Source organism: Charadrius vociferus, unplaced genomic scaffold (genome assembly GCF_000708025.1).
Source record: "Charadrius vociferus isolate BGI_N301 unplaced genomic scaffold, ASM70802v2 scaffold32, whole genome shotgun sequence".
Taxonomy (NCBI): domain Eukaryota; kingdom Metazoa; phylum Chordata; class Aves; order Charadriiformes; family Charadriidae; genus Charadrius; species Charadrius vociferus.
The window spans coordinates 12,447,740-12,458,777 of NW_009647856.1; positions in this window are offsets into that span (position 1 = coordinate 12,447,740).

Here is an 11,038-nt window from a genome sequence, read left to right on the forward strand (position 1 = left end):
GGGCAATATCCAGGAGGCTGTGGTACCCGGCGGGGTTGTGGTACCAGCTGGATGCAGTATCTTGGGGAGGGATGCAATTTCTGGCAGGAGATGATGCAGTACTCAGCATGGGGATGCATTGCCCCGGGAGATGCAGTACCCAGAGGAAATGCAGTGCCCTGGGGAAAGGCAACTCCTCCCTCCAGTACTTGGTGGGGGGGAATTTGGCTGGGTGTGATGCCTTGGAGGGGGGCCCTGGGGATGCAGATATCACAGTGCTGGAGCTGGAGCTTGCTGGTCCCCAGGCAAACCTCAAAACTGGAACTCGAGCTCTGATTCAAGGCCCTGGAAGATCTGCAGAGCTGCTGCACTGGGGCTCTAACCTGCTGCATGCCTGGGACTGTATGGCTCCCACAGGTCCTGCTTGCAACAGATCCTTCCCAGACCACCCTACAGCTCCTTGCTTGTGACCTTCTGGCTTTGGCTGTCTCTGTTTCCTCTTCTATTGACTGCAAGTCGTTTTGTCTTGGCAGTGAGTATCAGAAAATAGCTTCACAGTAACTACAAAAGGGAAGGAAAAGGGCTATTTGGAGGATAACATTTCATGACCAATTAGCAATTCTTCATCAGAAGTAGGTAAATTCTCTGTCTGCCCATCAAGGAGAGAGCTTAACCGTTAACCTCCCCTGAAGCAAAAGGGAGTTGCTGATAGTGGCCCAACCAGCTGACAACCCACTTGGCCTTGCCAAGTGTATGTTAGAAAGAGCAACATACAATACCGCACACCTTGAGGACAAGGTGTACATGCCTGAGAGTCACCACTAGAAACAGCCAGGGCCACGCAGATGAAAATGCTGCACCAGTTATACATGTCATTCATGATTAAGCACACTCTTTAATCTATGTACTCTGGACAGGCTGGGATTTCACATGATGAGCGTTATGAAAAGCAATCAGCAGGTTAGAGTTCATAATCAACTTCTGCAATAAATAGCTGAGGGTAATAATAATGGGAATTGGTAAAAAAAAAAAAGATACAGTCTGCGAAGACTTCACCCTTTTCCAAGAATTCCTTTAGAAGCCATATAAAACCCAGTCGTGTCATAACTGTTTCTGGGTAAGGATTTTTGCGATCCTTGTGAAAACAAGCTCTGTAGCTACTAATCTTCAAGAAAATAAGCAAAATTATGTATATGTGTGAGAGTTTATATTGGCTGAAGTGGCGAATTGTGATGCCTGGGAACAGCACATTTTCAATAGGAAGCCTTTCTACAAAAAAAAATCAGAGCTATTGAATGACTGCAGCTGCTGATTTCTAGCATCGCCTCACTGAGCCCTGCCTGATCCCTGTCTCAAGGAGCTCTTTGGGCATTGTCCCCCTACACCCAACATCAAAGGATCCTTCCCACCTTGTCCCTGCCCCATCCACCAAGACAAGAATGTGACCCTAAACCATCCCTCATGGTGGGACATGGAGATAACCAAGAGCTGAGCATATCTTCTGTATTTTCAAAGGGCTTCACCGTCCTGCATCCAAGCTGAGAATTTAAGAGTCATGTGTTTTCAATTGCTTCAAACATCTGAGAAACACTTTTTTGGGCTGAGCTATCCCCCACTGTCTCAGCTTGTATTGCTTTTGGAAAGGTTGAGCAGAAGCGGTTGAAGAGTTCTGCTGGGTTTCTCCTTGGAGGTAGCATGTGGGAGGGTTGCATTATTGACTATGACTCTCTAACTGGAGGTCTTGGGGTAAGAAAAGCTGGATTCTAGGCCAAGACTAGAGATCAATCCAGTGTCTTTGAGGAGAGACAAAGTGCTTGCTTCAAGATGCCAGCACTAGGGATGAGGAGTAATCTCCTTCCTGCGCAAAACTGTTCCTTTGGGCTCACTTTCCAGCTAAGGGCAACTTGCCTTACACGGCAAAATAGTACAAGACCCAACAATTCATCTGCCTTTGGTTTTCTTTGGGGATTCAGCCGGGAATTATTTCATTTCTTATCAGCTCTGACGTGTGTTCCTGCACCAAATACACCCATTCAGCATGTGAGTTCATCATAAAATGTTCTTATGTCACAGGAATATTTGCGAGTATGGATTATCCCCGCTAATTGCATATGCTAAGTACAAAAATTTGCTACAAACTATTTGTAAAGCTCAGGTTTGAAAACTGGAATGATTTCCCACCAAGTCAGCATCCCTGTTGTAATTTTATCTCACCTACTATTAATCAGTTCAGGCAGGAAGCATTCGTCACCCAAGACCGTCTCTCTCTCCCAAAGCCGTGCTGCCCACTGTGCTTAAAGGCACCTGGAAAAAATCAAAATACAGCCCTGAATTAAAAAAAAAAAAAAGAAATAAATTGAGGTTTTTCCTTACCCAGGAAGAAATTACAGTGCTAACATTTTGTCTTATGAGAGCTACGAAGATATTGAGCCTCTCTAACAAAAAAAGCAGCTGGTTTTCTGGTGTTGTGATAATAATTAGTACACTGCAAATGCTCAAGGCAGGTGCAGGGATTAAAGAGGCAAAAGTAAGTGTGACTTGTACCTGCAGGGACTACATGAGGTTGACCTGACACTACTTCCCACCCAGGAGACTATAAGTGCAAAAGGCCTTATCCTACAGGTGTTATAGATTAGTTTTAAAAGCTAAACATGATGAAAAATAATGGTGGTGGTGATGATGATGATGATGATTCAAAGAAGATGAAGATGAAGATGAAGAAGATGAGAATGAAGACAAAGAAGAGAAAAAAGACTAAGACAAAGAAGGTGAAGAAGAAAAAGAAGATGAAGAAGAAAAAAGAAGAAGGAGAAGGAGGAGGAGAAGAAGAAAAGAAAGAAGAAAAGGAAGAAGAAAAAGAAGAAAAAAAAGAAGAAGAAAAAGAAGAAGATCCAGTGCTTAGCATTGTAGGCAAAGCCATTTTCTGATAAAAGCTATAATACACTGCACTTATGCTTGCTATAGCATGTATGCATTGATGCACACTGAAAACTTATTTTTTTTAATATAAATTGGTAGAATTGGTCAAAATGGAGTGGTTTTGCTGCCCAGAGGAACACCACCAATGCCCGGTATGAGCCCATGTTGCATCTGCGGCACCTGGCCAGGGAGGATCCTGCCTTTCCAAAAGCTGCTCCTGAGTTTGGCAAGAGAAATTGCTCCATGTTGGAGTTCCTGAAAGTGTGACTTTACTGTCAAGGAAGCCAGCTGGAGCCAGGCGAGAGGCAGGGTGGGCTGTGCGCAGTTCGTAGGCTCACAGGGGATCTCCACTGGGATTTTTGGGGAAATTCAGCTCCTTTTCCATTTGGAGTGATGGGGGTGGAGGGGAAGCACTGATGAAACCACAAAAGGGGTTTTCTGCCTCGGCGTTGCTTTGGGTCTTAACTTCTGGATTTCCTGGGGTTTGGGAATTTCAGTTCTCAATTTGTAAAGTCAATGGTGAGAAACATTTTCTCAAAGAGAACTAGAAGAATTTTTGTCACAAGCCTTTATGCTATTAAATCAGATCTTAGGCGGCAAGAGTTATACTGGAACAAATAACTACAATCGCAGCCACTGACGAAACATGAGACTGTAAATATTCCAGCTGGAGTCTTGGCCACATCCTGTTTTGCCTGAAAATAACATCCCCAGAGGATTTTTCATAAAGCAAAAATTAATTCTGCTCACGTTTTCTTATTCCCTGATGATGAAAAGTAGGATGGAAGATTTGTACAGCTCTTTCTACTGTCACTTTCTAGGAGCACATAATTGTCTATCACGTGGGGTTTGTTCCTTTCCCCGTTGTAAAATAAAATGTGCATAACGCCATTTGTCTGCTGCTAGACAACGTAACAAATTATAGGCAAGTTGTGTCACGTTGTGGGGTAAATCCTTTCTGTACATTCATCTTTAAAGCTGATATTTGTAAAATTAAGCTCCGTTTGCTATCGAAAGCTATAAATTACAGTAAGTTGGAAATCTTGGCTTTAAAAGCCTTGGGCAGAGCAAATGGTGCCCCATCACTGGAAAGGCTTGCAAGAAGTACATTTCCCCCCCTTGTAATGAATGTAGGGAAATTCTTATTGACGTCTACAAGCAGTCGAAGGAAATAGCAGACTAAAAGCTGGGGGAAAAAACATGTTTGTGAGCCGAGTTGGTTTTCATTTCGCAAATCTACTGTGCACAAGTGGCTGAGACTGTGAAAGCTTTGGCTTGGCTTTATGGCAAAATTGGCAGAAAAGCCCAGAGTGGGGAGCACGGCAGCAAGATCCCGTTGCTGCTGGGGGCTGGAGGAGGGTGGCCATCGCTCCCGGGGAAGCACCCACAGCTTGTCCTTGCTGGGAGGATGGTTGCTTTCCTCTCTTCATCATTAGAAAATAAATATTTGTAACAAACATCCTGACTTTGAAAGTCTGTTAGCAGAGGAGGACACATCTCACCCAGTTGTACATACTGGCAATATAGATAATCCCACACAACCCAGTTGCCTTGAATTTCCTTGGAGCCTGCAGGAAAAAATGGCACTTTCTAGATACGATTTGGCTAGTTTCCATTAGAGGTTCTGGTCGGGACTAGAAAGTACCTGCAAAGATTTCAAATTATTTCATGTGTCTAAACTAGTACAGCTTTAGCACGCGCAGAAAGACAAGATGTAGTTTTGCAAAAAATACCAACTACCTCTCGCTTCTTGTGGATAACAGGCCATTTTGTGAGGAGACAAAGAGGAAGGGGTATTTAGCTATTTGCAGCCACCATTTCAGAGAGACTTCCTTGGAAATATGGAAAGAAGCCCTCTGCTCTGTCCTGCCAGCTGCCTGGTATTCAGCTGATGTTGAGATTTAGATCTCCAAAGCTTGGGCTGGCTTGCAACTGCCCCATCGAACACTGTTTTCTTAAACCATTGGGTGTAATTGATAAGGAAGAGTCCACAATTTCTCCTTCATTCATGGGAAGAACTGCAGGAGCTAATGGTAACTATCTACAACCTCCCACCTTGCAGAGGGAAGGCTGCCCTTATCTTTCACAAAATGGAGTCACTTATGTTTTAAGAGATAGATTTAAGCATTCAATGAATTAATAGAATTGGCAAAATCTAATAAAAAAGGATTATGCTGCTGGAGCTACAGTAGCCTCTGGAAAAGAACCAGTACCACCACATTTTGCAAGAGTGGGCTTTTAGGACAAGAATCAAGACACACCATGACCTGATATACTTGATATTTCCCTGTATACAGGAGGGCATACACATTATCACAGAATCATAGAATGGTTTAGATTGGAAGGGCCCTGGAAGATCATCCAGTTCCACCCCCCTGCCATGGGCAGGGACACCTCCCAGTAGACCAGGTTGCTCAAAGGCCCGTCCAACCTGGCCTTGAACACCTCCAGGGATGGGGCAGCCCCAGCTTCTCTGGGCAACCTGTTCCAATGCCTCATCACCCTCAAAGTGAAAAATTTCTTCCTAATACCGAATCTAAATCTACCTTTTTCCAGTTTGTAGCCATTCCCCCTCATTCCATCACTTCACACCCTTGTAAAAAGTCCTTCCCCAGCTCTCCTGTAGCCCCTTTAGGTACTGGAAGGCCGCTACAAGGTCTCCCCGGAGCCTTCTCTTCTCCAGGCTGAACAGCCCCAACTCCCTCAGCCTCTCCTCATAGGAGAGGTGCTCCAGCCCTCGGATCATCTTTGTGCCCTCCTCTGGACCGGCTCCAACAGGTCCATGTCTTTCCTATGTTGGGAGCTTCAACGCAATTATGTCATGTGGTCTCAGTTTGTGGAAGATCCTGAATCTGTTTTCTCTCAAATATTAAGATTATATGAACACCTAGGTAGACTGCAAGCACTCTCTTGTTTCCCTCCCTTCCCTAATATACTATTTATGGGGTAACACCACCTCTTAGCTTCAGCCGGCAGCACATCCCGCAATGCCAGTAGGGAAATAAAGACATCCTCTACCCACTCTCATTCCAGAGACCAAGGAGCCCTGCTTCTTGTTCCTGTTCATGCTGCTCAGAAGAGTAAAACAAACAACTTATATTGCAACACTCTGGTCCAAGCAAACACCATTTTAATTTTTGCCTACAGAAAACTGTACATGATTACATGAAAACAAGCGTGGTGTCAGGGAATTTGGACAAATTAATCATACTTAAATAGTAATTCAAACTTTCAACTGAAAGAATGCAACTTGTTCTAAATTTGTCTTTGCTGGATTGTATGGAAAAGCAGACTCAGAAATATTGTGTAATCCCTCTGCATTAATTATGCGATTGGAAAACAAGCCTGTTCCCTTTGAACTGGCAGACAGAAGCGGTCATCCCATTTTGCAGACGATGTGAACTCGAGGAAATGTAGATAACGGCAATTTTGTATGCTCAGAGATATGGAAAAACTCTCTGAAGACATTGGAGAGGACTGTAAGAAAGCGTATCTTTCTCAGGAGCGGTACAGAGGTCTCATGGCAGACCAAACTGAAAGGAGAAAGTAGTAAACCCAGAAGCTCCAAAAGGGAAAGCCACATAACACCCTGTTAGACAGCAGAAGTCTTTACAGACAAAAATCAACTCACAAATCCAGCTGGTCACCTAACTGTATTACCTGTGGATAGAATTAAAGAGAAACATTTAATCCAAAACAGTAGACCTACTCTAAAGGTTTAAACCAGTCTCTAATTTTCCTGAGACTGAAATGAGGGCTCCTCCTGGAACAGATTATCCACAATGACCTTTGACAGAGCTCATCTTGTTCCTTATGGCCACTGCCAGGGACCTGACAGCAGATGGGACACTTTGAGGCTGATCCATCTGACATTTCCTGGTATACCAAACCAGATAAATAGATACCTGCCACCATGATGCAGCTCTGACAGTCCTAGCTGCCCAGCTGATGGCAAACCAGCTACCATTGGCGTTTTCAACCAGATTCATGGTTGTTCTTCCTCCGCTCTGCTGATTTGTTCATTGGATTACAAAATTAAGCTCTTTGTTCCTGCTGTGTTAGCGAAGCCAGGGCAGCTGTGGTACATTACGCTCGGGCTCCTCTGGCTGCCTCCCAGCTGACTGTTCTTGCCACCACTTGTCTGACACCATGCTCTGCTGGGAAAGGACAATATCCACTGTTCTGCTGGGAAGGACACAAGAAGAATGCGTCTTGGCCTTCCATATGAAACCACCTGGAGGGTTCCAAAAACTCCCTTTTTTATTCCGTACAGCGGAGCAACACTCTAGGAGGCAGGAAGCCACAAACAGCAAGCCTACTGACAACTCAAGTTGCATTTTTAATTCAGTATTTGAGGGGAAAGGATGTGTTTTATTGTGTAAATCAAGCTCATCGGGAGCATTTGGCTGTGCCAGAAGGCTTTGATAGTAAACATCGCTTTACTGGTAAGATAACTGTTGCCTGGTAGAGGGTTTCTAGGTAGCCAGGTGGGTGGTATAAAAACCAAACAGATTTTTGGAAAAGAGGACCAGCAAAATTGCATTTATTTATTTTTCAGAACAAATCAAGCAGAACCCCATTAAGTCGACAGCCCAGCAGGTGAGCTCGGCAAGCGTCTTACAGCACACAGAGACCCCATGAAGAAGGCATCAGAGCGACTGGTGAGACACTTATCTGAGGGGACTGATGGATAATATGCCTCATTACAAAAGAAAAACGCGGTGGAGGTGAGAAATGTATTTTTGATGTAAGAGCATGTAGGAAGACAGTTGAAGGTGGTGGAAGGGGACGTTCACTTGAGTACGCTGGAGGACAAGGGAGATGACTTTTCTAGGGGTATTTGCAATGAGTATTCCTGGAAGGCTGTGATGGTACAGCAGTCTAAGCAGAAGAGGGCAAGGGACTAAAAGAGAATTTAGCCATGGGGTTGGAAAGAAAAAGAGATGTTGGCTATGGAGAGAAGTCAGAAGCAGCAACATCTGAAGGCAGAATGTGGGGTGAGGTTGGGTGAAGACTGGGGTCTTCTCATGACAGATACAATATTGCTTGTTGGTGGTGATGGTGAAGGGAGAGGGAGAAGGTTTGGGAACCGGGATAGGGGAAAGCAACATGCTGGACAGCATATATTTGTGTGAAACAATCAGAATATGAGCTTCAAGGAGTAATAGTTGATCATATTAACAACAAATGCTAAATTCCCAGGACATGAGGACTCTAGGGACAGTTTTCAAAAGCACCGAAGTGTCTAAAGATGTAGAGAGGTGCCTAAATACAGCTCCCAAAAGTGTCTCAGTGTCTCTGCTCTGGATTTGAAGTTATTTGGTACAGACAGCAGCCCCCCTGCCCCTGCAGTAAAATAGCCAGAAGGTGTGTCGAAGTTGCAGTCATATCTTCCTATGGGTGACTTTCCTTTTTGTAAGTTCACCGTGCTAAAATCTGACCCTCTAACATCCACTTTGAATATTCACAAGGCCAGATAGGATAGAGGTGAGAACGGGTGCGACAATATGAACAAAACCAAAGGCTGTTAGCACAGCCTTTCTCATCTTTCGGTGGTTGTTTTTAACTAGCAAAATCCCACAGTTCTGCCATCACAATCTATGCAGAAAACTTGGCAAAAAAAAAACCCCACAAAGTCAGTAGCTGCTTTGTGGAAGCACTTATACATAACTGCTGTTCCTTTATGCACAGTAACAGGGCAAGAGGGTGCTGAGGCAATGTTATGCAGTAGTATTATATTGCCTTCTTGCCTATCAGGGTAATACTGTGCTGATGCACATAGCAGAATTTGGGGTTTTTAAGGCCAACACAGAGAATACTACCCAGAGTGACTTGTATCTTAAGCTTTGATAATTTGTTCTGAGCAGCTCTAATATGCTTTCACAGACAAAGAAACATACAGTTTCCGAAACTGTGGTTTAATGATAAATAAATCTTGCTTCAAAGCTTTTGAACTGAATGAAACCCTACTACAACTATATGACACAAAGCACTGACCCAATATAAATTCCATTTGTTGATTGAAGCTGGTTCAAAAAATGATGATGGATTCCTCATGTATCAGCTGGCCCCATGCCAGATCAGGTGTAGTTTGCCCTTCCCATCCAGCAAAGGGAGTAAGAACGCAATACTAATGTTAGCCAAAGAATCACAGAATCACAGAATGGTTAGGGTTGGAAAGGACCTCTGGAGATCATCTAGTCCAACCCCCAAAATACTGGTTTACACTTAATGCGAATTACTGGTTTACACTTAATGCAGATTATATTTGTGTTGCTGATAATGGAGCAGTAAACAGCTCCAGTGTTACCAATTGCTTAATCACGGCATAAGGAAAATAAAATTTTTAAAAAATAAATGTTGAGAACATTTTGGCTAGGATTTGAAATACTGTGACTTTATTTTAAATAAAAACTATTAAATGGACCCGCCTGGACGCCATCCTGTGCAACCTGCTGTAGGTGCCCCTGCCCTCCAGAGGTCCCTTCCAACCCTGACCATTCTGTGATTCTGTGAGCATTCCTCAGACTGATTTCTTCCTTTGCTGCGGCTGCATGTAATTCAATTTGAGGTTCTGCACAACGCTTAAAATCCTTTATTTAGCAAGCATACATAAATGCTTTTTTCCCTGGTCCTGTTACAGACCCTTTTTTGCTTTCTGTCACAGGGTACTTTGTGACCTGAATTTTTGAGAGCAGGGGGAGCACGGCAGCCTTTAAGCCCTTTGCAGACATCTCAGACCTAGTCAGCAGATAATCTGCGATTTTCTGAGTGAACCTGTCCCAAAACAGTTGTCTCAGATAAATTACCCTTTGAAACCACATTCTTCTTTCCATTGAAAATGAAGTCCGAACAGGATGCCAAACTCTGGAGACACCAAGCATTCAGGAAGATTAATTCTGCCCTGCTGTCAAAGGGAGTACAATTGACAGCCATCCACATCTTTTGACCTCCACCTGCACTTACATACATTTCAAATAGTGTCACATTAGCACTAAGACTCTGTCTTTGTGAATTTTGATTGATGTTGTGAGTGGATGTCTCACTGAATGTGCGGATGTCACAGAGACAGACGAGGAAGAGAATGCTGGTGGCCCCACGTAGGCAGTAGCAGCGCCTCCGCCATGGCTTACCCACAGCCATGGTTCAATCCTGTGACCAGGAAGGTAACACATCCCCAGCTTTCTCAGCTTGATCTTGCCTTGAACTTGCGCTGATCTGGAGAACAGCTGCAACATGGAAGAAAAAGAGTTTAGTGAAATGTCAGCTCCACATTCCTCGTACAGATCAAAAGTTTGATGATGTATGCTCTTTACCGAGGTTTCATAAACTTCTAAACAGCGTAAGGGGCTTAAATTCTTAAAAGCCACTGGGTTTTTGAATGTAACAAATGTCTCCCATTTAGAAAAATAAGTGTAAAGTGTACAGCAGCTCTCGGTGGGAAAGAAGTTTCTAAATCACTCAAGTAGTTATATAAAATAGTGTTTGAGATTCTTACCAATACTGTTTATTCTGCAACACTGCCAATCATTTTTCACAATTTATAAATATAATGCAAGACAGTTCTCTAGACCGGAGATGTCTAGGACAGCCAAAAATACTAAAGATAAAGTATGGGAAAGGAAAAACAGATACTTGAAGTAACTCTGTGATATTAATGACATTTTTTTAGATTGGTTTCTTCTCATGCATTTTGCAATTCTAGGGAAAAAGACACTGAATTAATTCATCCATCACTCCAGTCTATTTGTTTTTTTTTTTAGTTGGAAAGCAACCAAATTTATCTTAACTTATTCTCTGAGAATTCTTAAGGAAAAAATAATATTTTCAGAAGTTAGTCTTGTTCCCACTTGAGTAGTTGAGTAGAACATTTCAGAAATGGCCACTCCGTTCTTTGTGTCTTGCCCAAAATTACCCTGTGTACTATTAAACCTCCTAGCTCAAAATTGGCTGCAGCTCGATGGCCCATGAAAGAACCATGACTAAGTATAAATTTCTGCACATTACCATACAAGAGTCTTTATAATGTCCTTGATTGTGAAAAATCCCATGTAAAAGTAAGGTGACAGCATTATAAGCAGGACAAGCCAGGAAACTGATGAAATTAAGATCTCTTTCATGACTGAGTTACTACAATACT